At 40.3% G+C, this 27,418-nt stretch overlaps 1 protein-coding gene and 1 non-coding gene across 5 annotated transcripts in view; both read left to right on the top strand.

The window, feature by feature from the left end:
• DLGAP1 (DLG associated protein 1) overlaps positions 1-27,418 on the top strand; it is a 317,237-nt gene that overhangs the window by 80,072 nt on the left and 209,747 nt on the right. The gene's annotated exons all lie outside the window — the stretch shown is intronic.
• LOC118990015 (small nucleolar RNA SNORA76) lies at positions 14,154-14,286 on the top strand. The gene has a single exon (XR_005067150.1). It is a non-coding gene; the product is annotated as a small nucleolar RNA SNORA76 (small nucleolar RNA).

Below are 27,418 nucleotides of genomic sequence, written 5' to 3'. Positions count from 1 at the left end.
CACGTGTTTTAGGGTATTTTGTTGTTGTCATTACATGATTATACCATTTCTGGTACCCATTTATGTACTAGCTAGTATAAACTAGGTCACGCTGTTAATAAACAATCTCTGAATCTCAAAAGTGTATTTATTGCTCACAATAATTATCTGATACCTAGAGCAGAGGAAACAGGCACTTCCCTGGTTACTGGGTCAGAGAAAGGGAATGTGGTAACTTGAGCACTCTTTCCTGGATTGAGTGATATCGGTCCTAGTGATAAATGTTGCTTTTGCTCACATTTCATTGCTAAAGCCAGCTACATGACCATACTAATTTCAAAAAGACAGAAAAGTGCAGTAGTACCACACACCCAGAAAATGGAGCCCTGGCTGTATCTGGTGAACCTCAAGGCCCTTGATTACTCAGTCCCCACTCTATCTATATCCCTGGAACACTGTCGCCTGTTCATTCATTCATTCAACAAAGACTTACTGTAGTATGTTGTTCAAGAGCACAGGCTCTGAAGCAAGGTTACCTGGGTTCAAAATCATAGCTCTGCCACTTCTTGCTGTATTACTGTGGGAAAATTATTTAATCATTCAATGTCTCAGTTTCCTCATCAGTTGTATAAGGATAATATTTTCTACTTCAACAGCCATTGTGAAGACTCAATAGGATATCTTGTGAAACACTTAGAACAGTGCCTAGCATGTGGTAAGTGCTCCACACCTGTTAGCTATTACAATTTTTTGGCCACCTACTATGTGCTGTATTAGTAGTCAGTATTGCTCACATAATAGAATTTACAATGTAATGGGGGAGAAAAGTAAAAAAAAGTACTCTCTTCAGTCTTCCTCTCAAATTTTACCTCTCCCTGTTGGCTGTTACTCCTTCCTCCTTAGAACTTTCGAAGCACTGTGTTGAAATATTTCTCAGGGTAGTTATAGACTTCACACACACTTTTCTCTCTGTCTCCCATGTCAAAAGGGGTCCAAACTCTATGTGAAGTACTGTTTGTGAAGTTTTGGGGACAGCCCTGAGGAGGTACTGAGTGAATGCTAACCCACCATTACACAATTCCTATATGCCTAAGGTGCCTCAAACACTAGCTTCCCAAAGTAGCTTTAACCTGTAGGTGCTGAAGTGAATTGTTATCATACATCTTCCCAGCACCCTTTGGCTGTCTGTCCTCGCTCAGATTCCTCCTCTTCCCTCTGCTTCTGCATCTGTGGTTCTCTGAAAAGCTCTCTGTTCCTTCTCAACCCTACTTCATGTTGCCAACCCACCTGGAGACTCAGAGCTCAGTCTGTCAGGTACACATTAGCATGTTAAAAATATCTGTGCAGCCATCCTTCGTATTGTCATCCACTCTGCATCTGAGCACATTTCCCTCAGTTCATCTGGGGAATCCCTTGCTTTCTAGTTCTGCAGGGAAGAGAGGAGTGGCTATAAGAAAAGAGCATTAACTAGAACTTTTCAAATTGGAGAAGCATCCTCTGCAATGATCACATTAACCACTTACCATTTTCAAACTTATTTGTGGACCCAATCACATAAATCAAAGAAGAAATACATGTGATCATTTATCCTGATAAGTAGTAATATTTTCACTTTCTTCCGAGCTATGTTTAAATGTAAATAACTGGCATGTGTCTTCAATATACCTCATCTGATTTTCCCAATGGTCTCAGAAGAATTTAGAATTAACCAACACTTTACAAATAAACCAAGAGTTTTGCATGGGTACGGGCTTTATGAGATAGCGCCAGAATCAGGGCTGGGTCTTAAGCTCCAGTTTTCTGCTTTCCACTCCAACTTCCTTCCTCCATTGCCTCACAGAACTCTGGGGGCTTTTTCCTGAACAAGACTGTCTTCACCATCTGGACATCATTTCTGGCTTCTAGCTCAGAAACTTCTTTTCATTCTTTGGATCACTTCTCTTTCACAGAAAAAGCAGAGTTCAGAGCTCTAGGCATAGGTCCAGATTACCAACTGCATAGGAAATTGTCACAACTCAGTAATATCATCTCTGTGTCAGATTCAAGAGAGTTGGATACTCTGCGGTGGGTACAGGCACCTGACAAGACTTGACTAACCTGAGAGCTCATGTCCGGAGAGCCTAAAATTAAAAAACCAAGACAGAACAAATTTTTTTTTGTTCTTTCCTTTATTCCATTCCACTCAGTGAACAGAAGCTATGTTTTAGAGGGAATCTAGGGGTTCTCCCATAGTCTCAACAAGCCTGAGACTGTGCTTTTCTTCACTGAGAAGAACCACTCAGCAGAACTGGCTGGGTCCTGTCAGCCAATACGAGCCAACGGTATGCATGTCTTCCCAACTCCACACTTGGTTTTGTCGCACTAGTAGCTGGATATCGGCCATGATGAGAATATCTACACCAAGGAAATCAACAAACCCTGCAAGTCAAAGATTTTGCCTCCCAAAGAGCCAGTTTTTTAAACATTTGTCTCTAGGCCACTGAGCTTATCTTTATGTAGCCTTTCTTTAAATATAAGGTGAAAGAAAAATCTCAGAAGCAAATTTGGGAGGAACCTTAGAGATGATTCCAGCCCTGTGATATTACAAATGAAGAGGTGGAGGCCCGAGAAGAGCAATAAACTTGCTTAAACTATTAAACAAATTATAGAACCCGGGTCTTCTCACTCTCAACCAAGAATTCCTTCCAGAGAAATCAACATTTTTGTGCCACTACATTTCCTGAAGGAGACGAGAGATAAGGCTTTGTCTCTACTGCACATGTATAATTAAGTGCCAGCAAGAGTGATGAAAACAATTTTGTGCAATTAATTGTAAGTTTGAAAATATCATTATGTATATTATGACTAAAAGTGCTATAATTGCCCCCCAAATTAAAAAGTTATTATGAAGTAGAAATAGCAAGGAATGACTTCCTAAAAGAGAAAGGATACAATGTTGAATTTGGATAATTACTCAGATGCAAAAAAAAAACTAGGGAGGAGAAATGTGTGTGAATATGAAGAAACCAAGCTGACTGATGCATGAGAGGTATTTAAAAATAGGAAATATCCTTGGAAAAATAGTGAAGACTTTTATAAGCAAGAGCCTTAAATATCCAGTGAATTTGTTTTTTTAATCCAGTTAATGATAGGGCAACACTGGTGTCAGAGAAGAGGGATAGAGTGATATTGTGTTGTTTTAGAAAAATGACATGCATAGTATAGAGTGAAAAGCCAATTATATGAGAGCTTTTCTCCCATTTAGATGAAAGTATATTCTACATTATTTATGTGCATATGTATGTCTGAATGTATGTTTTCTGACATCTCAGTAGTCATTTTCTCTGTGGGAAAGCTCTATGGGAGATTTTTGCTTTCTTTATTGTGCTTCTGTGTGTGTGTGTGTGTGTGTGTGTGTGTGTGTGTGTGTGTATTTAATTGAATTTATTGCTATGACCCTGGCTTGTAAAACCATACAGGTTACAAGTGTACAATCAGTAAAACATCATCTGCACACTATCTCATGCACCCATCACCCAGAGTAAATTCTCTTTTCATCCCAGTTTTTCATCCTTTTGCCCACCTCCACCTACCCATGCCACCTTTCCCTCTGGCTATCACCACACTGATTCTCTGTGTCTTTATGTTCTGTATATATATATATTTTTTGGCTAATCCTTTCACCTTGATTTATCCACTGCCTGCTTCTGACAGCTGTCAGTCTGTTCAATGTATCCATGCCTCTGTTTCTATTCTGTTTGTCAGTTTATTTTGTTCATTAGATTCCAAATAAAAATAAAAAAATTTAAAAAAGATTCCACATGTAAGTGAGACCATGTGGTATTTGTCTTTCTGTGAGTGTATTATTTGACCCAGCATTAATAATCTCCAGGTCCATATATGCAGTCACAAGAGGTAAGATTTCTTTCTCCTTCAGAGCTGCATAGTATCCCCACTTTAATATCCACTCATCTAATGATGGGCACTTGGGCTGTTTCCAGATCTTGGCTATTATAAATAATATTGCAATGAATGTAGGGGTTCATATATTCCTTTAAATTAGTGTTTAAGTCTGCATTCCCACCAACAATAAACAAGGGTTTCCTTTTGTCCACATCCTCACCAACACTTGTGTATTGTTTTATTGATGGTAGACATTCTGACAGGTGCGAGTTTATATCTCATTGTGGTTTTAATTTACATCTCTCTGATGATTAGTGACATTGAGCATTTTTCATATGTCTACTGACCATCTGTATGTCCTCTTTGGAGAAGTGTCTATTCAGGTTCTTTGCCATTTTTTATTTTTAATTGGATTCTTTGTCTACCTTGTGTTGAATTGTGTGAGTTCTTTCTTATATATTTGGAAATTAATTACTTATCAGATGTATCATTCTCCCATTCAGTGTGTTCTGTTTTTATTTTATTGATGGTTTATTTTGCTGTGCAAAAGCATTTAGACTGATGTAGTTCCATTTGTGTATTCTTTTTCTTTACAAAGAAAATGGTTACATCACTTGCCTGAGGGCATATATCAACAAAAATATTGCTATGAGAAATGACTAAGGCTTTACTGCCTACATTTTCTTCTAGAATTTTTATGGTTTTGTGACTTACATTTAAGTCTTTTATCTATTTTGATTTTATTATTGTTTATGGCATAAGTTGGCAGTCTAGGTTTTTTTTTTTTGCATGTACTAGTCCAACTTTCCCAACATTTATTGAAGAGACTGTCATTAATTCATTGTATGCTCTTGCATCATCTGTCACATATTAATTGACCATAAAGGTGTGGGTTTATTTCTGGCTCTCTGTTCTGTTCCATTGATCTCTATGGCTATTCTTATGCCAGTACCATGCTATTTCAATTACAATGGCTTTGTAGTATAGTTTGATGTCAGGTATTATAATACCTTTAACTTTGTTCATTCTCAAGATTGGTGAAACTATACTGGTTTTTTTTTGTTTGTTTGTTTCATATAAATGTTTAGAATATTTATTCTAAACCTGAAAAATATGTCATTGGTATTTTAATAGGAATTATATTAAATCTATTGATTGTTTTGTGCAGTATGGACATTTTAATGATATTAATTCTTCTATCCATGAACCCATATGTGCTTCCACTTATTTGTATCTTCTTCAATTTCTTTCTTCAGTGTCTTATAATTTTCTGAGTATATGTTATATTCTCCCTTGGAATTTTATTATATTTGAAGCAATTGTGAATGAGATTTTTTTTAATTTCTTTGTCTGATAGTTATTATTGATGTATAAAAATGCAACTGATTTCTGGATATTAATTTTGTATCCTGCTACTTCACTGAATTCATTTATCAGTTCTACTGGTTTCTTGGTGGCTCTTTAGGGTTCTATATGTACTGTATCATGTCATCTGCAAATGAAGACAGTTTTACTTCTTCCTTTCCAATTTGGATACTTTTATTTCTTCTTTTCTGATTGCTATGGCTAGAACTTCCAGTACTAGGTTGAATACGAGAAGTGAAAGTGAGCATCTCTATCTTGTTCCTCATCTTAAGGGGAACACTGGTTCCCCTAAGATGCCCCTGAGTATGATGCTGGCAGTGGGTTTGTCATACATGGTCTTTATTATGTTTAGGTGGGTCCCTCTATTCTCACTTTGCTGACAGTGTTTATCATAAATGGGTGCTGGATTTTATCAAATGCTTTTTCTGCATCTATTAATATGATCATGTGGTTTTTATCTTTCACTTTGGTTATGTGGTATATCACATGTCTTCCCTCCTCTTGAATTTTTTGGAATAGTTTGAGAAGAACGCGTGTTAGTTCTCTTCTTAATGTTTGGTAAAATTCATCTGTGAAACCATTCGATCCAGGTATTTTGTGAGCTGGGAGTTTTTGATTACTACTTCAGTTTTATTGGTTATAATCAGTTTATTCAGGTATTGTGATTCTTCCTGATTCAGTTTTAGAAGATTTTATGTTTTTAGGAATTTATCAACTTCACCCAGGTTGTCCAGTTTGTTTGCCTAATGTTGCTCATAATATATTTTCTTACAATCCTTTTTATTTCTGTGATGTCAGTTGTTACTTCTCCTCTTTCACTTCTGATTTTATATATTTGGGCCTTCTCTCTTTTTTTCTTGATGAGTTTGGTTAAAGGTTCATAAATCTTGTTATTCTTTTCAAAGAACTAACTTTTAGTTTCATGAATCTTTTATATTGTTTTCTTATTCCATATGTAATTTATTTTCTTTCTTCTACTTACTCTAGGCTTTGTGTGTTGTTCCTTTAGATGAAGGGTTAGATTGTTTATTTGAGATTTTTCTTGCTTCTTGAAGTGGGCCTGTAATGCTATGCACTTCTCTCTCAGGACTGTTTTCACGATGTTCCATAGATTTTGGGTGTTGTGTGTTTATTTTCATTTGTTTCCAGATAATTTTTATTTCTTTTTTGATCTCAGTGTTAACTCATTCGTTGTTTAATAACATGCTATGTGGCCTCCATGTCTTTCAATGTTTTCAGTTTTTTTACTGCAGTTGATTTCTAGTTTCATACCATTGTAGTCACAGAAGATGCTTGATATGATTTCAGTCTTCCTGAATTTGTTAAGACTTATTTTGTGTCCTAACATGTGGTCTGTCTCTGAGAATGCTTTACATACATTTGAGAAGAACGTATATTCTGCTGCTTGATGGTGAGTGCTCTGTAAATATCAATTAAATTATCCAATCCAGTGTGTCACTTAAGGTTGCTGTTGCCTTGCTGATTTTTTTTTGTCTGGAATATCTATCCATTGATGACAGTCAGGTGTTTAAATCCTACTACGACTGTATTGCTGCAGCTCTCCCCTTTAAAGTCCACCAAGATTTTCTTCATGTATTTAGGTGCTCCTATGTTAGGTGCATACATGTTTGCAAGGGTTATATCCTTTTTGTTGGGTCAATCCCTTCAGTATTTTGCAGTGACCTTCTTAGTCTCTTGTTATAACCTTTATTTTGAAGTCTATTTTGTCAGGTATATAAGTATTGCTACCCCATATAAGTTTCTTTTCCTTTCCATTTGCATGAAAAATGTCTTCCATCCTTTCACTTTCAGTCTGTGTGTATCTTTTGGTCTGAGGTGGGTTTCTTGCGGACAGCATATATATGAGTCATGTTTTCTTATCTATTCAGCGACCCTATGTCTTTTGATTAAAACATTTAATTCATTTACATTTAAAGTTATTATTGATAGGTATTATTTTCATTTTATTCTTTATAACTATGTTCCTCTTTCTGTCTATTTTTTATTCTTTGTAAAGAAGGTCCTTTAACATTTCTTGTGGTACTGATTTGGTGGTAATGAACTCCTTTAGCTTGTGTGTGTGTGTGTGTGTGTGTGTGCAGCTCTTTATTTTTTCTTCAGTTTTAAAGGACAGCCTGGCCAGATAGAGTAGTCCTTGATTTTCATCACTTTGAATGTTTCATGCTAATCTAACCCCTCCTGGCCTTAAGTGTTTCCATTGAAAAATCAGCTGACAATCTCTCTCCTTTGATGCATTTAAGATTCTCTCTTTATCTCTAACCTTTGGCATTTTAATGATGATTTGTCTTGGTGTGGGCCTCTTTGAGTTCATCTTTATTGAGAATCTCTGTTCTTCATGAACTTGTGTTACTTTTTTCTTCTCCCTGTTAGGGAAATTTTCAGCCATTATTTCTTCAAACAGATTCTCTATCCCTTGCTCACTCTCTTCTCCTTCTAGTACCATTATGATGCAGATGTTGTTGTGCTTGATGTTACGCCAGAGGTGCCTTAGACTTTCCTCAACTTTTTAAATTCTCTTTTCTTTTTGATACTGTGCTTGGATGCTTATTGTTATCTTGTCCTTAAATTACTTATTTGATCCTCTGCTTCATTTAATCTTTTGCTGATTCTTTCTAGTGTATTTTTTATTTCATATATTCTGATTAGTTTTTTTTTATGGTTTCTATGTCCCTTTTAATGCTCATTATCTCTTTATTTAAGTTCTCAGTGAGATCATCCATTCTTTCCTTAAGGTTCTTGAGCATTCTTATAACCATTGTTTTAAACTCTACATCTGGTATTTTGGTTGCTTCCATTTCATTTAATTATTTTTCTGGGGATTTCTCTTCCTTTTTAATTTGAGACATATTTCTTTGTCTTCTCATTTTGTCTCTGTGTATTAGGTAGATTTACTATGACTCCCAAAGCTGCTATAATGGCTTTATGATGAAAGTGTCTTGTTGGCCTAAGTTGCATACTCTTCCAGATCACCTGAGCTCAGTGCGCCAGGAATGTTCCTAATGGGTTATGTGAACCCTTCTGCTATTTGAGTCTTGAATACCATTGGCCTTTTCATGGGTGGAGTGAAACTTTGAGGCTGGCTGACTTACCCTTATGGGTAAACTTTGATTACCATGTATGCAGGGGCTATCCCCCTTAGCTGGAGTTGCCCCCAGCAGGATCTGGTGCCTGTTGGAATCCCCTTTGGGTGTGCCACTTATGTGATCTGCTGGGTCAAGCTCTGATGTGGACTGAAGCCCACTACCAGTTGTATAGTTCTGGGTCTACTTGGATGAGGTTCAGGTACAGGTCATTGTCAGATGTTATGTATAACTGGCTACCTATCTTGAGCTACTACACTGTTTACTGTCTGTGGCTGAGTCTATTGGGCCTAGATGTGTGTGGGAGAGGCCAATCTGTGTGTAAGGGTCAACTTCCTCCAACTTAGAGTTGGGGAACATCTGTAAAAGAACCAAGGCTCCCTGAATTCTGCACCTACTTGTTGGCTACTCTGCCTCCCCCTGAGGTTGCTTAGTCTTCCTCCAAAGCCTTCTGAAGAAAGACTATAGAATGAGCCCAGGCTGGCCATGACCCATAAACCCTTGCACAATTTGTGGGCTCAGTAGGGTGGGGCAATTGGTGTCAGGAGGACAGGGCTAGTGTGTCCCTTACTTAGGAGTCATGCAGTCAGGTATTAAATGAGGGGAAAGTGGCCCCTACTCCAGATCCAAACCATTTGGTCTCTGCCAGAGTCTCTAACTCTAGTTCCCCAAGAGGAGTGTACTACAGGTTCAGGTTGGGTGCAGCCAGTCATCCCCGTTACAGGAGCAAGCTCCACCAGGCAGAGCCACTGGGCTCAAGGGAACAGATCAAAATAGTCTCCCATTGTGGGGGATTCTGGCCCAGCCTGCAGGAGGGTACTAAGCACTTCTCACAATCCCAGAGAATAGCTTCTGAGGGACTCATATTTTGAATGTCCCAGCTCTTACCTACTCTCCATTCCCCTCCCACCCATGTAACTGAGCCCAGCAGGGCAGGGTATATGGGACTTGCCAGGGCTGATCCAAAGAGTGTCATATTGGGGATGGTGCCCACAAGCCTGTAGGACAGGGGTGAGCACTTCTTCCTTTCTTAGGTAGCATGGGTTGAGCTAGCAGGGGAAAAGGGAGTGTGCCCCCCACCCTATAATGTAGCCACACACCCCAGGACCTGCCCTTCTGGTTCCCAGATAATATCTTCCCTGGGAGACATTCTGAAAGTCCCAGCTCTGCACAGTATTGTGGTCCCTCTGCACAGCTGATCTCAGTGGGACAGGGCCAGCCAAAAGGTGCAGCAAATGTGGGGAGGGGCACTAGCTGCACACTTGAGGTGAGGGAAATAGGCCCTCTTTTCAAAGCCACACAGTTTAGTGACTATCTGAATCTCCACCAGGGGCATCCCCAGAAGAAGAAGGCCCCAAATGTCACTGCTGGGGGCAGCCTTCAGCCCCCTCTGCAGGACCTGAACACAGCTGAGTGGCCTCACCAACAGTCAGAGGGACTGGACAGTACACTCCCCAGGCTGGTGCTACAACAATAGGAATGCTTATTTCTGAAGAGGTGGCATTTGGGCCTCCCAGGAGGACTGACTCACCGTGGATTTTCACTGTCAGATGCTATTCGAGCTCCTCTTCCCATCTCTGTTGCCCTGTGTTGGGGATTCCCATGTGGAGTTGAGAGCCACACTCTTAGGAGGAGGGAGTTTTGCAGCTGCAATACCCCTCTGGCTTCTCAGCTCCCCCACCTTTGTGCAGGAGCCAGCCCTTTCTGCATCTCCACCCTTCTTACCAGTCTCTATGTGCCTTCTTCTATAAGTTATTGGTTATAATATTTCAGTTCAGCTAGCCTTCAGTTGGTTTTTCAGATTGACTGCTCTATAATTTAACTATAAACCCTGTTCGGGGACAGGAGCATGTGAGTGTGGCTTCTACCTACTCTACAGCCATCTTGGATTCTCTCTATTTCTTGTATTTGTTTTGTTTTGTTAGAGTTATTTAATTTTAACCAAACAAATCTTGCAGAATAATAATGACTAACACCTAGAAGAGCTTGCAGTATGCCGGTACATACAGTAATTCTAATGGCACCTGTAAGACATAAATTCATATCCTGAATTATACAATAAGAAAATCAGGACACAGAAAGTTAATTGACTTGCCAGAGGTCACAAAGCTAGAAGTGCTACAGTCAGGATTTGAATCCAGAACTCACACTACTAACTGTTATATTTTACTGCCTCTGGATGTGATAAAGACAAATTGGAGACAGAAAGTTTTAAATGAAGTAATGATTCCAGAGGGTGTTGCAAATGTCTCAAGCGTGAAATAGTAGAAGTGTAAATTAAGATATCAGAAGGGGCTGGTGTGCAATTACACTGATAGATAAAGATACTAAGAATCAAAAGCCAACCATGACTGAATATGTCATGTCCCTTATCATTGTTTTCTCATTTTATTCTCTACACCACAACAAACACCATATCTCCACAGGTCTCTTTATTATTATAAAAATAATACTCAAACTTTAACAGCACCAAAGAGCATCTAAATAATATGTAAACATTTTTCTCCCCCTGCAACCCCTTCTTCCCCCTCCACAGAGATGAAAATTTTAACCATCCCTTGTGTATCTTTTCAGAAATGCTCAATGCATGTATTATATGCATATGTTGTATATATACATATCTATACTTTCTTTACATATTCATTTCTACAATTCACTCTTTTTACTTAAAATTATATCTCAAGACATTGTTTCCATAAGTGCATTTAGGTTGACTTTTTTAAAAACTATCTTTAACAATTGCAAACCATTTCACTGTGGCATGTACAATAATTTGTGTAACCATTTCTCTCTTTGAACGGAGACTATTGTTCATGAAAAGCTAGAAAGGGAAAAAGGCTTAGTTTATAAGGAAACAGATATTTACAATATATCAAAATTATCATTGGATTATATATCTTGCATAATAGTATAGAAATGAACTAAGAATTTTAAAGTAATTTCAATAAACATATAGGCTGAGGACCTCAAAGCACTTAGTCATTTGAAGAAAATAAAAATGAAACAAAAAGCATGATGTAAAGTGAAATACATTCCAAGTCACTAAAATCAAAATGTATAATCATAAAGCCTACCATTTCAATTCCTTGCAATCAGGGCTGCGTTTTAAGAGTCTGCCACTCGGGGGTTGAATATAAACAATCTACCAGTGGACAAATAATCTAGGGCCATTTTAAAAATAAGTGGATTTTTTAAAATTTACAGACATTGAGATATTAGATCACACCTAGAAACTTCTACCTTATTTTCATTTTTGAATATTTTTAGTTTGGCTGAGCTGTTTAGAAGGTAGGTTATGATTATTCTTCCTAATCCACTTTCACTGGCTGTCTTGGACAAAAACAATTATCTTAGGCAGAGGAAATTTCTAGTATTAGCAGGAGAGAGAAGAGACCCTTGAGGAGTAAAAAAAATCTTAGCTTCTATTGTGTTGTTTTGTTTCCCCCAAAACAAGCTAAATTCATTAAATGCCTGTACTACTGGACCCTCTCTGAGTTTATTTAAGTAGTTGCCCATAGCAACCACCCACACTTTAAGTAGCTGAGCTGAGTGTTGTGAGTAACAGCTTGGTGAGCCTCTGACTTCCGTGATCATTTCCTGTGCCCTGGGGATAACAACATTAAAACTAAATGATTATTTAAATATATTAATAATGTGGCTGTGCTCTTCTGTTTTTTAAACTCTGTTTTTCAATTAACGTGATAAAATACTGAAAATAAAATAGTTGTCATTTGAGTCTGCTGGCCACCCTCAATACTGTGAGAGATGGAATAATTAAGGAACCAGAGGAGGGCTGTGAAGAAATTCCAGCAGAAGCACAGCCCGGTGGCCACCCCCTCCATCTTCTTCCCTCTCCCACCACTATAATGCCCACCTCTCCAAGACCCAATCAGATCACAGTCCTGCTGACAAAGAGGCAGCCCAAAACAGCCAGAACAGGCAAACCTGAGGGCAGACCTGCTCTTTACCACTTTGCAGCCTCAGACAAGTTACTCAGCTTCTCTGAATGTGGGTATTTTCTTCATTTTTAAAGTCATTCTTATGCTCTATCATTAAATAAATATTGTGAAAATTAAATGAGCTAACACATGTTATGCAGATAATTGATGTATTTAATGTCTCCAATGGGCAAGATAAATTTTTTACTTTAAAATAAACAAGAAAACAAACCCAGAGGATAAATTCTGGCCAAGATGGAGGCATAGCTACACACACTTCACCTCCTCATACAACCATAAGAATGATAAAAACTAACTTTAAAACAAAAAAATAACCAGGACTGCCAGAAAAATAAGCTGTACATAAATCTAACAACCAGTGATTTAAAGAAGAAATATTCATCCAGATGAGTAGGAGGGGTGGAGATGGGGAGACAGGATGGAGAAGACACAGTGTGGCAACAGGGAGGCAAGGAGGCAGCAGCAATGGCAGCCAGTCGAACAGACAGTCCCACATTCACATGTGGCAGATAAAAATTAGGAGAGACATCTGGGGAGCAAGCAATCCCAGCCCCAGGATAGACTATGCATCCCAGAGTTCCAGTGCTGGGAAAATAAAGCCTCATAACTTCTGGCTGTAAACTCAGTGGGGATTAGGGGACTGGAAGAAACTGTTGATCTCTCAGGAGAGTGCATGTAAAAGATCCACATGGTCCTAGAATATATGCAAACCCAGGGATTCAGCACCAGGACAGCAATTAGAAGGGCTCCAGTTGCATATGAGAAGTGGGAAAAGTGACTGGGGTGAGAGCCGAGCAAGCAGCATTGTTCCCTCTCCAACCCCTCCTCTATATACAGCTCCACAAAGCTGCGAAGCAGGTGGCCCCACCCTGGTGAATACCTTAGGTTCCACCCCTTACAACATAACAGGTGCACCAAGACAGGAAGTCAAAGCAACTCTACCTAATACAAAGAAACAAACACAGGGAGGCTGCCAAATTGAGGAGATAAAGAAATATGGCCTAAATGAAAGAACTGATGAAAACTCCAGAAAAAGAATTAAGTGAAATGAAGATAGCCAATCTATCAGATGCAGAGTTCAAAACACTGGTGATCAAGATGCTCAGAGAACTCACTGAGTATAGCAAATGCATAGGGGAAGAATTGAAAGCTACACTAAGTGAAATAAAGATAAGTCCACAGGGAACCAACAGCGAAGGGAAGGAAGCCAGGGTTCAAATCACCAATTTGGGGCATAAGGAAGAAATAAACAGTCAACCAGTACACAATGAAGAAATAAGAATTTTTAAAAATGAGAATAGGAAGACTTGAAATTGCCAGCATTCAAATCATGAGGATACCAGGAGAAGAAGAAGAGCAAGAAATTGAAAACTTATTTGAAAAAATAATGAAACTTCCCTAATTTTGTGAAGGAAATAGACATACAAGTCCAGGAATTACAGAGAGTCCCAAAGAAGTTGGACCCAAAGAGGGCCTCATCAAGACTCATCATAATTAAAATGCCAAAGGTTAAAGATAATGAGAGGATCTTAAAAGCAGCAAGAGAAAAGGAGACAGTTACCTGCAAAGGAGTTCCATAAGATTATCAGCTGTATTCTCAAAAGAAACTTTGCAGGCAAGAAGGGACTGGCAAGAAGTATTCAAAGTGATGAAAAGCAAAGGCCTACAACCTAAATTACTCTATCCACCTAAGCTACCATTTAGAATTGAAGGGCAATAAAGTGCTTCCCAGACAAGGTAAAGTTAAAGGAGTTCATCCTCACTAAGCCCTTATGAAACATTAAAGACATATATTCAAGAAAAAGAAGATCAAAACTAGGAACAGTAACATGGCAGCAAACTCACAACTATCAAAAACTGAATCTAAGTGCTGCCTTTGAGTCCCTGCTGTGCCTGCGTGTGCTGCCGGGGGTCTGGCTGCTGCACCAGAGCAGGAGCTTGCGCATAACTGGGGCCGAGTGCTCCTCAGCTGGTGGCCTTTTTAAGCACAAGCGACACACACAAAAAAAAATGAATCTACAGAAATAAAACAAACTAAGCAAACAACCAGAATAGGAACAGAATCATAGAAATAGAGACCACATGTTGTCAACAGGGAGAAGGAAGGGGGCAATGGAGGAAAAGGTACAGGGGTTAAGAAGCATAATTGGTATGTACAAAATAGACAGGGGGTGTTAACAATAGTATAGGATATGGAGAAGCCAAAGAACTTATATGTATGACTCATGGATATGAACTAAAGGGGTGGGGGGATTGCTGGAGGGAAGGAGGTACCAGGTGGAGAAGGGCAAAGGCGAAAAAAATGGGACAACTATAATAGCATTATCAATGAAATATACTTTAAAAAATGAACTACAATTATTCTCCATTAAAAAAACCCACAGGATAAAAAAAAATGGAAAACCATAGAAACAGATCCATTTTCAGAGGAAAAATACTCAATCACCCACTTTATGCCAATTAGGGGGACCCCAGCAGGCCCTGCAAAATTCTTCCTCACAGAACTGAAATTCTCTTCTCCTCCCCAAACAGTTCCCCCAGTATTGGCCCTGGACTATTTTTTTCTCAACTTTGTAGCTACCCTTGGTCTAATCCCTGTAGGTTCATCTCTGATCTCCATCCCCTAAAGGAAGACACTTGGCTGGCTGAACCAAAAGGATCCTTTGCTGGAGAAGTCATCTGCTTTTACCACGCCCTCCCCTTTTGGACCCACATGGCTGAGAACCTATGTGGCTAGCCTAGAAGTTCTATCTCTGTCCTTTACCCATTCCTCACTGATTTGCCTCCTCCCTTGAAAGAATTCACTAGCAGGTTGCTGAGACTGATCTGTGGTTGGGTACTAAGTGCTTTATTTTTTGTTACAAACAAGTATCTTTGCCTGTATTTCCAAGAAATCAATGGTTGGGGAGCATAGGTTACAGTGAACCAGACCCTTTTGCTTAGTGCCTCATGATACACTGATTCCTTGCTTACTTGACCAACTTGAGTGAAACAGACCCTTCTACCAGTAAAAAAAATAAATAAATAATAATATCCTGTTTCCATGCTCACTAGCCTTTAATGGTAGAAGGATTTATTCTCTCTTTTTTTAAAGATTTTATTAGTTTATCTTTAGAGGGGAAGGAAAGGAGAGAGGGGGAAAAATATCAATGTATGGTTGCCTCTCGTGTGTCCCCCTGCTGGGAACTGGCTGCAACCCAGGCATGTGCCCTGACTGGGAATTGAACCACGATCATCTGGTTCACAGGCCCATGCTCAATCCACTGAGCTACACTAGCCAGGGCTACAGGATTTCTTCTCTTTTTGTTCATATTTTTTACCCTTTGATCCATACTTGGCATTCACTTACTGTCTCTGAGTACAGCAGCAGGAAATGGTGGAGATGCACCACACAAAAAAGAAACTACTGAAAAAATTTGTAATTATTAAAAATTAATTGTGGTGATTATTTGTACCAATAACAAATCTGCTGCTTGGAATTTGCTTGGATTACATGGTGAGGACCCACCAGCTCCTATCTTCTGCATGATTTCAGCTCTTAGCCTAATGGCTGAGCATTTGTGACTGACAGATCTATAGCAAATTCATGAATCAAACTCATGTTACACATTTTATCCTCCTCCCAGGGTCTCTTGGATGCGCTGTCACTCAGTACATGTTCCCTGTATTCCAGGCTCCTCAAGAGAACACACTAGTTCAGGGGTGTCAAACTCATTTTCACCAGGGGCCACATCAGCCTCACAGTTGCCTTCAAAGGGCTAAATGCAATTTTAGGACTGTATAAATGTAACTACTCCTTAGCAGTTAAGTGAGAGCTCGGTGCTGCTGCCAGGTAGAAACAAGGTGCTGGGCTGCATAAAACAAGGTGGGGGGGCGGGGGGCTTGTGTTTGCCACCTGTGCACTAGTGGAACCCTTCCAGTTGTGTGATGTGACTATTAGAAACACTTTTCACATGCAGTTGTTATTAGAGTATTTCATTTTTTAAAGTTTGTCATTTATATCTCATCTGATCATCACACAGCCCCCTTCTATTTAGGAGAATCCACTACACTAATAACAGGTCAGGAGCAAAACTGGATCTTAGCTCATGTCATTTTACTCTGCCGCCAGAATGTTCTCCAAAATACTAAACACTGGTTATAAATGGGTAAAGGAGACAATCATTAAGAAAAAAAAGTGTTGTTTACTCCAAATCTTCTTTATGGAGAATTTATCAGGACCACGATGAGTCTAGTTCTAAGAATTTTGACTGTTAATTTTTCATAAGTTAATTTTTTTCTACATACATCTACAGTAGAACTCAGACAGATGCAAAGGAATGACATCAGTAGTCAGGTATCAATCTTTACCTCCTTAATCATGTTCACCCTTTTAATCATCGGATGACATCTCTTTATGATTGACATAGTGTGTAGCACGGCAGAATCCACTTACTCATCCTCTTAGCATTGCCAGAGAGATCATGCAATGAATGAATGGATAACAACTTTTGTTATCGATCTTGGCTGATATGTGTTTTATTTGGATAAATTGCACTCAACAAGCTATGTAACCCTGAGAAAACAAGTAAGGATAATAAGGAAACATATTTTTAAGTGAATATCTAGTGTAGCCACCAATTAAAAAAAAACGTATTTGTTTCAAGGGATTTAAGAACTTACTCTTTGTTTCTCTTAACATCTAACATCTTTGTTGCTGAAGACACTTGGTAGGCGGCTCTGTGACTCCCCTGATCCTGGCCAGTTACACATGTCCACTGACTCTTAGGGTCATGCCAATTTGGATATGAATTAGGCCAGCTCACAAGCGAGATTGGTTGAAGTTACTTTCTCACTTACCAATAAATAAATTTTCATTAGATCATTCTACAATCTCTAAAATATTCTGTCTTCTTTTTTTAAAAATATTTATTTATTTATCTTTAGAGGAGAAGGGAAGGAGAGAGGAAGAGAAACATCAATGTATGATTGCTTCTCATGCACCCCCTGCTGGGAACTGGCCCCTGCCAGGAACTGACCTGCAACCCAGGCATGTGCCCTGACTGGAATCAAACCGCGATCGTCTGGTTCGCAGGCCTGCCCTCAATCCATGTCTTCTTTATGATACTGATTCCAGCACATGGAATGAGTGCACACTGATGAGTGCATAAGTTCTCACGATGGGAGACAAGGAGACAGCAGCTTTGCAGAAGTCAGTCAGAGTGGGAGAGGAAACTAGTGATGCACTTTCTCTCCACCATGTGCTATCAATTTAGCCAGATCCTGTGTGTGTGGAGAATTGGCAGAGGTTCCTCTGCTGCTGTATACCTGGTATAGTAGCTCACAGCCAGGCAGCTACCCTTGATAATTATGTGGATTCTCTGCCAAATTTGCAATCTGCCCAGAGTGGCAGCTGGCCAAACAATGCCTTTGTGGCCATGTGTGATCCCATGTGGATGATTCAACCCCATTGTTCTATGTCAGCCTTTTCTGCCCCACATAAAATCCCCAAGTGTGAGAAGCTCTCTGCACATAGAGGAACCTTCTACATTCAGCATAATGTGAGTGCCTAACAGGGAACATGCTGGGGTGGTTTCTCATGGGCCCATCCTCAGGCATTCCATTGCCAAAGTCATGCCCAACAAAGTGTTAGGAGCAAGATTTTTAATACGAGGCATTCTTAGTTTAGAAAAAATAAGGCAGTGCCTATAATTGAAATGAGCTTCCAACATGTATCACAATAATGCATGTTGTCAACTACATGAATTCTCATATATTGTGTCCTAGCTGACAAGTTTCCTGTATTTTTGCTGTCACCATCTATGCTGTCATGTTAGGGAGGGATCAAAAGAGGAACTACAGCCAGGCAGGGGAGGGTGAGGGCAGGCAGTACTCACAGACCACCTGGGACCTAACCAGGGATACATGAAGAAAGGAGGAGATGTGTACAGTTAGAAACGAAAGGTTTAAATGCACGTGGCATCCTTGTTTGCTCACTTATTAATCTATTCAACAAGTATTTAATACTTGCTCTTTGTCAGACATTATTCCAGGCACTGAGGATCCACAGTGAACAAAACTGATAGTAACCCCTGCCCTCCTGGAGCTTGAATTCTGGTTGAGGAGACAAAAAATAAATAAATAAGCAAGAGAAATAAGTATTGAGTAGGTCAGATGTGAATAAATGCCGGATAGGAAACATTTAGCAGGGACAGGTGTCCTTCAGACAGAGTGACCTTGAAAGGCCACACCCCCCAGCCAAGATGGAGGCATAGGTGGAAACACTGTGCCTTCTCCCACAACCAAGTTTGAATACAACAAAGGTTTGGAGAAACAAAGACACAACCAAAGGACAGAAAATTGAATTATACAGAAGTCCGACTACATCTAACCATTCAACGGGGACGGTAAGAGGGGCAGAGCCAGCAGCGAGCAGGGTCGGGCAGGACAGGTCCCCCGACCCAGGCGCGCAGGCAGCCTGGAGCCGGTTGGGGTGCGGGGCAGACTGACCGTGGTCGCACATTCGCGCACATTGAGACAGACCACGCAGGCCCCAGGGGGCGAGGGCTGACGGCGGTGGCACACTCGCGTGCGGTGGGACGAAACGCGTGGGCCCCATGACGGCAGCAACTGCGGCACAGGTGAGGACCGCGGCGGCAGGTGGCAGAAAGGACGCCATAGTCCCTCTTTGACCCCGCCCCCACATACAGCGTCACAACCCAGCGACTTAGTTGCCCTGCTCTAGTGAACACTTTAGGGCTCTGATCCTGCTATGGAACAGGCACGAACAACCCGAAAGATGGCACAAGAAGAACTCAAAGTCCCAGAGCCAATAACTCTAAGCGACCGAGAAATTGCCAGCCTCTCAGAAGCACAATTCAGGACACTATTTATCAGGATGCTCACAGAACTGGTAGATTATAGTCACAAATTAGAGGAACAAAGTCACAAATTAGAGGAACATATGAAGGCTAAACTAATTGAAATGAAGGGAGATGCACAGGAAACCAATAGTGATGGAAAGGAAACTGGGACTCAAATCAATGGAATGGACCAGAAGGAAGAACAAAACATCCCACCAGAAAGGAATGAAGAAATGAGAATTCAAAAAAATGAGGAGAGGCTTAGGAACCTCCAGGACATCTTTAAACGTTCCAACATCCGAATTATAGGGGTACCAGAAGGGGGAAAGAAACAGCCACGAGTGGAAAACGTATTTGAACAAATAATAAAGGAGAACTTCCCCAGTCTGGCAAAGGAAATAGACTTCCAGGAAATCCAGGAAGCTCAGAGAGTGCCAAAGAAGTTGGACCCAAGAAGGAACACACCAAGGCACATCATAATTACATTAGCCAAGACCAAAATGAAGGAGAGAATCCTAGAAGCAGCAAGGGATAAGGGGACAGTCACCTACAAAGGAGTACCCATCAGACTGTCAGCGGATTTCTCAAAAGAGACCTTACAGGCAAGAAGGGGCTGGAAAGAAGTATTCCAAGTCATGAAATCCAAAGACCTACAGCCAAGATTGCTTTATCCAGCAAAACTTTCATTTAGAATGGAAGGACAGATAAAGTGCTTCTCAGATAAGGTCAAGTTCAAGGAGTTCATCATCACCAAGCCCTTATTATATGAAATGCTAAAGGGACTTATATAAGAAAAAGAAGATGAAAAATATGAACAGTGAAAGGACAGCAAACACACAGTTATTAACAACCACACCTAAAACAAAAGCAAACCAAGAGGACAGCTAGATCAGGAGTGGAACCATAGAAATGAAGAACACATGGAGGGTCAGAAACAGGGGGGTGGGAGGGGGAGAAGAGGGGAGAAGGCACAGAAAATAGCATAGATGGTAGGTAGAAAATAGATAGGGGGAGGGCGAGAATAGTGGGGGAAATATAGAATCTAAAGAACTTGAGACACGTGGTTATAAACTAAGGGGATGAGAATGGTGGGGGAGGGAGTGTGCAGGTGGAGGGGAATGAAGGGGGGAATAGAACAACTGTAATGGTATAATCAATGAAATATATATTTTTTTAAAAAGGCCACACCCAGAAGAGGAGATTTGGTTGAAGATCTGAAGGGGGTGAGTGAGTGAGGCCTGCAGCTGTCTGAGGGAAGAGGAGCCAGGCTGGGAGTGGTCGGTGCCCAGTCTCTGAGGGGCACCTGGTGTGTTTGAGGCACAGCACAGGACCATGTGGCCAGAGCAGGGTGGGCAAGGGAAGAACAAGGGAGGAAGTTCCCAGAGGTAGTGGAGCCAGATTGATGATGGGCCTGGAAGGCATGTGAACACCGGGTTTTACTGAGTAAGATGGAGAGACATTCAAAGGTGTTAGGTAGAGTGACATTTTAAGGCTGCTTTTGGAGAATAAACTAAAGGGGGGGCAAGGAGAAAACAATGACAGTATTCCAGGGGAGCCACAGTGAGGGCTTGGACTGGTGGCAGCCCTGGGAACAGTCACCGGACATGGTGGTCAGACAATGCATCTGTTCTGGAGACAGAGCCTTTGGGGGTGTGAATAGATCAGGCATGGGCTGTGAAAGGGTTTTGGTCCAGAAGTGGGGAGATTGCGAGAGGAACAGCTTTAGGGGGGAAAGATCAGTAGATTCTTTCTGGATGTTTAAGTGTAAAAAAATTGGAAGTCCAAAGAGAAGTTTCTGAACAGCCATGCGAAAGGCCTGGCCCCTCTCCTTGACTTCGACAGGGGGAGGGCATGAGTATAACAACTGATTCCTATAAAAAGATCTGAATGTCCATGTTAATTTATTTTATATCAGGTAAATTTAAAAGATTTCTTTGATCAGGCCAAGGATTGACTAATAGGAATTAAGTATGTATGTATGTATGTTACAAGCTCTTTTGAGGAACTGATGACAGCCCTGAATGCTCTCCCCAGAGCACAGGTGCACATTCCACCTTGCATGCAGCATCAGGAAATTCACCGACCCCCTCCCTCCCATCCTGCCCAAACCCACATGCACTGTGTAGAGGCAGACACTCCTACTGTTAGCAAAAAGTGGGGGGCAGTCCCCAAGGAATGTTTTAATGGTGTTTCATCTATGCTTTTATTTATTTCTCAAAATTGTTCTTATATGGGAAAACTATAGCAACTTTAAAAATATGAACTGATAATTATTTAAGAAAAAGAAAACACTGTAAATATTTTTTACAAAATCAGTCCGCACACAAAGTCAAGCCTGTATGTTACTGCTTCCTACTATCTTCCCAAGCTCAGTAACCTGCCCAAGGTTGAGCTCCTCTATGAGAATGCCACTAACTCACCACTCCTGAAAGAACCTGATCTATTTGGGGCTGCTAAAAATTAGAAATAGTAAGCCAAATCCTCTTCTGCTTGGTCTAGGCCACAAAACACACAGCCACACAGGACAATTATAAAAATATCCAAGACTCTACCCATTTTCACCATAACCCACATGGCCATAGGTGTGAGACCACAGACTATAGGGACCAGAAGAGTTATGAATGAGTAGAGTTGAGTCTAGCTTGGCTGACATATTCATGAAGCCTCAGTCATTCTGCAAGGGCACCATGCTGTCCAGATCACACCGTCAGTCTTCACCTAGTTCCTCAGAAATGGAACCTAAGGAGGAGCTTCTACACTCTTCCTCAAAGGAGGAAGACTGACAGGGAGGGCGATGTGAGGCTGGGAAGAAAGCAGAGCAACTACAAGGTGGGGTAGCACCTGCTGGCCAGAGCCAAGTAGGAAAATATGGCTGGCTATTTAGTTGCATGGGGCATCTCCGGGGAGGCCATATGGAACCACAGCATGATAGAACAGTCCATCAAAGGCACAAAGGACAAACAGTTTGCCTGCTAGTTCCTTTCAGTTTCCTCTCATGGGTCAAAACTTGCCTCACAGGGTGTTAACTGGGCCACACTTCTGACTTGTAATATAGAACTCTTCCAGTCACCAGGAAAGAAGCCTGAACCTCCATAGACCCAGAGAGTTGGGGGGTTGGTAGGGGTGGTGGGCATGGGTTGTAAGGCTAAGGGCAACAAGCTTTAAAATGCTAAAACTGTTACATTTACTAGGAAAATATATTTTTACATATAATACCTGGCTGTCATATATAACACTGTATATTACATGATGATTATCATTGACACCTAAGTATTCTTATATGAATAAGACTTTTCACTCTCTCTCTGTCTCTCTCTTTCTCACACACACACAAGTATGCACACGCATACATCACCTTGCTTCAGTAAATAGGATCATCCAATACAGACTAAACTTTGACAGCTCTGGATTTAAGCCAACTTCCTAAATCCATAGCCTATCGTTCTTATGAGCCATTTTTAGTTTTCTGACCCCATTATAGTAATAAATGTGTATGAAAGTAATGAGAAAAATGCTGTTTTTCAGAGATTTCCCATCTACACTGATTTCTGGTGACTACTGTTACACTATGTTGAGCTAATGTTGATTAGTAATTATCATCATGCCTTGCAAAGTTGCTAGAAGGTAAGGTGTCTGTCAAGTATGTTATTACAATGGCTGTACCTACTGTTCTGAGAGATATCATTTTTCATATTCTGATGAGCTGCCAAATATTCCCCACCTGTTCTCCAAAAACATCATCATAGTTGACAGGTCTTTATTGCCTCAGCCCAAAAGCCATACCCATGGCATACCGTTGAGGTGAACCTGTGCTAATTAATTCTGTCATTTCTAAAAGGCAGAAACCACATCCGCGAGAGCCTGGTTGGTTCTTTTGTTTTAATGAGGCAAAAATCGCCGCCATATTTGTCTGTGCCTGTCTGCAAAGTGACAGTGATTTATCTCATGCTGAAAGTAAGTTCAGGGACATCCTTGAGAAGCACATAAATCTACCAAGCCCCTTGTGACAGATGCTGGAGCCCTGCCAAATAGCATCACAATGAGTCCATCGGAGGAAGCCTTCCCACTTCCCACCACTTCCCAACGCCAAAGCCTGGTGTCCACTTCCCTAAGTGCCACAAGTCTTTCCCTTGGCCCCAAATGCTGTTGTATTTACAGAAACCAAGCAAATACTCTCCTTCAGTTAAATCCAGTGTGTGTTTCCTGCTTTTCTTGAATAAATTTTCTTGGAAAAAATCACAATCTAATCCAACTTCCTCATTGTACATATTAAAGAAACAACGATCCAAGAGATTTTGAATCTGCCCATGCAAAGAAGTGGCACCGTTCACCCAGGCATCTGGTTGTTTTACAAATAAGCAAAGAAAAAGAAGCTCATTCTAAAATCCTTTTGGAGACTTAGAATTTTAAAATTTTCCCTGACTATTACATGTAATCTGAGGCCAGTAGGCATTTCCCCAGACTAAAAATCAGCCACACTTAGTTAATATTTGAAAGCCAATAAGAATTTGTCAACATTTGCCCACATTCAGGCTAAAAGAATCTCCTTTGAGTCTGAAATAATTGATGTACCAGACCTGGTGCTTATAATAACTAAATATGCCTGCTGACAATTAAAACTATCATTGTGGATTCCCTTAGTCTGGTACCTAAATTCTGTTATTTGCTTTTTATTGTTGTTTTCCCATTCTTTCAAGCCAAAAATTTTAAATATACCACACTATCAGTCAACTCTTTTGTATTTCTTGTTAATTCTTTGATCTTTATGATTCTTTTTTTTTTGTAATGTATTCTTCTTTTCTGTTGTTCAAGTACAGTTATCTCAATTTTTCCCCAACCCCACCCATCTCCACCTCCTACTCTTGATCCCACCGCCCCCTTTGGCATTGTCAATGTGTTCTTTATACATGTTCCTTGATGACCCTTCCCTATTTTCCCCCACTTTCCCTCTCCCCCCTCCCCTCTGGTTACTGTCAGTTTGTTCTTTATTTCAATGCCTCTGGTTATATTTTGCTTGCTTGTTTGTTTTGTTAATTAGATTACACCTATAGGTGAGATCATATGGTATTTGTTTTTCACCACCTGGATTATTTCACTTAGCATAATGCTCTCTAGATCTATCTATGCTATTGTGAAGGGTAGGAGATCCTTTCTTTCTGCTGCATACTATTTCATTGTGTAAATGTACCATAGTTTTTTGATCCATTCATTTACTGGTGGGCACTTAGGTTGCTTCCAGCACTTGGCTATTGTAAATTGTGCTGCTATGAACACTGGGGTGCATAGGTTCTTTTGAGTTGATGTTTCAGGATTCTTAAAGTATACTCCCAGCAGTGAAATTGCCTGGTCAAAAGGCAGTTCCATTTTTAGTTTTCTTAGGAAATTCCATACTGATTTCCACAGTGGCTGCACCAGTCTGCAATTCCACCAACAGTGCACTAGGGTTTCCTTTTCTCCACAACCTCACCAGCACTTGTTTGTTGATTTGTTAATGATGGCCATTCTGACTGGTGTGAATCTCATTGTGGTTTTAATTTGCATCTCTCTGATGGTTAGTGATGCTGAGCATCCTTAAGATCACACATGTCTTCCAAAGTGCACTGGCCAAGGGATATCTCAGAGTTCTCATTCTTTTTGACACATCTGTAATATTTTATACTGTTAACCACTATCTTCCTGAAACTCTTACGTTGTCTCAAGTGATACACTCTTTCTCTGCTCTCCCAAACATCAGATCATTCCATCTCATATTTTGGAAGTATCTTAGCCTTTGGCCTCTATAGAAAGCAGAATGATGGCCCCCAAAGATACCCATGCCCTAATCTCCAAAACCTGTGAACACCTTACTTGGCAAAAGGGACTTTGCAAATGTGATTAAGTTATGGATCTTGAGATGGAAACATAATCACAAGATAACCTATTTAAAAAGAAGCAGGCCCTGGCTGGTTGACTCAGTGGATTGAGTGCCAGCCTGTGAATCAAAGGGTTGCCTGTTCAATTCCCAGTCAGGACACATGCCTGGGTTGCAGACCAGGTCCCCAGGAGCAGGTGTGTGAGAGGTAACCACTCATTGATGTTTCTCTCCCTCTCTCCCTCCCTTCCCCTCTCTAAAAATTAATAAATAAAACCTTTAAAAATGTAAAATAAAAAAGAAGCAGGAGGGTCAGAGTCAGAGAAGGAAATGACAGAAGCAGAGGTCAGAGTAGAAAGCGGACAGCACTATACTCCAGTTTTTGAATGTGAAGAAAGGGGAGAACACAAGCTACCTGTAGAAGTGGAAAAGGCAAGGGGACAGATTCTTCCACAGAGCCTCCAGAAACAACTGAGCTCCTCTGGTACCTCAGTGTGGACTGTAGGACCAGCTTTGAACTTTCCAGAACTGCAAGGTAATTAAATGGGGGAGTAATGGCAGGGGGGTGCAAGATCATTCACATTTAATGCCAATTATTGCTGTAACTGGACATAAGTTTGTAACATTTTCATTATTTTCTGTTTGTCTGCATAATTTTTGTTCTTCTGTTTCCTCTTCCCTGTCTTCTTTTGAATTATTTGAATATCACTAGTATTCCATTTTAATTTGTCAATTGGCTCTGTGACTGTCAGTTTGTATAGATATTTTAATGGCGATTTTCAGGATTACAGAATACAAACCTAACTTTCCACACTCTACTCTGAGTTACTATTTCTCCCAACAATATAACAACCTTTACTCTGTCTCCTTTTTGTTATAATCATCATGTCTATTACATACTCATATTCTAAAACTCCCCTTAAATGATGTTACACATTTGCTTTCAACAACACACACACAGGGTGGGGCAAAAGTAGGTACACGATTCTTCATATTTTTGTTCATACAAAAATTAATAAATAATGAAACAAGAATAAACTGTGTTTTGTGTACTTACAACTATCAACCTACTTTTGCTCCCATCCCCGTATTTTAAAGAAGAGGTGAAAAATGTCTCTTTAGCCAGATATCTAGCATTTTGGTTGTCCCGAATTCCTCATGTTCCAATTTTTCCTCTGGTATTATTATCCTCTCATCTAAAAAACCTTCTTGTAGCATTTTCTTTTCTTAAAGCAGATCTACTGGGGGGTGAATTCTAAGTCTGTTTTTTTAAACCACTAAATTTGTGGAAATTTGGTATAGCAGCGATAAGAAGCTAATACATTTCTCATTCAGAGCTACTTACTTACAGAGAGAATACTTAGAGACATAAATACTATGTGCAAATACTCACAAATTATTGAAACACATGAGAAAGAAAATGGTCATTATTTTCTCAACCCATAAAGTGAAACAGATATTTTTACTTTATTTTATTTTTTAATAAATTATATTTTATGAGTTGATAAATATTCTAATGTAGCATTTCCTGCCCAACATCTCACTGGACCTAGACTACAGAGATCAGTAAGGTACAATCAATTCACTTAAATAGAGATTGGACAATAAATGGTGTCTACAGTACACTTCCAATCATATTTCCATGCTTCAGATGCTTTTTCCTCCTACCTTGGCTCATTTTTTTATCCTTACCCAAAGATATGCTCATTGATTTTAAAAAGAGGGGAAAGGAGGGAACAAGAGAGGGAGAGAAACATTGATGTGAGAGAAAAACATAAATTGCTTGCCTCTTGTATATACACGCAGACTTGGGACCAAACCTGTAACCTAGTCATGTGCCCTGACGGAGGGATCCAATACGCAGCCTTTCAGTTTACAGGACAATGCTCCCACCAAGCCAGAGCCCACTTTTGGCTTATTTTTTATTCCAGCACAAACTCTAATTTGAAGGAAAACTAATGTTTCCCAGGTCATTGCAGCCAGAAAATAAATACATTGTCAAAACAGTGACTACAAAACAGCATTTTCTGACTCTGCCCCAGTCAGCCTCAGTTCTTCCTAAAAAGTAGAAGACTTGGGTTTTATTTTATGGATCTTGGAAAAGCCTTGAGGCAGGAGTGTGGTTGTCAGATACAACAAAGGGCAAGAAGCTGGCGAGTGGCAGGGTGTGGGCAAAGGCCAGTGGGAGAAGATGAGGCCAAGAAGTCCAGGTCATGTGCGGTTTACAAGTTTCACAGAGAACTTTGAACTTTCAGAGCTCATTTTTGTCTCTTTAATTTCATGTTTAGCAAAATAAGATTTCCAGAATGCTATTTCCCTCGGCCCTGGCACACTTTACTGGCTCCAGATCCGGCCCCAGAACTGTACATTTTCCTGGTCAGCAGCAGCTCCCTGAGGGCACCATGAAGAGCAGCTTGGGCGGGGGGGGGGGGGGGGGGG

The sequence above is a fragment of the Sturnira hondurensis genome, unplaced genomic scaffold (assembly GCF_014824575.4).
Source record: "Sturnira hondurensis isolate 20B ecotype Veracruz unplaced genomic scaffold, ASM1482457v3 Scaffold0006713, whole genome shotgun sequence".
NCBI lineage: Eukaryota > Metazoa > Chordata > Mammalia > Chiroptera > Phyllostomidae > Sturnira > Sturnira hondurensis.
Note: the sequence above shows the minus strand (reverse complement) of the source record. Positions and strands in the feature narration are given on the sequence as shown.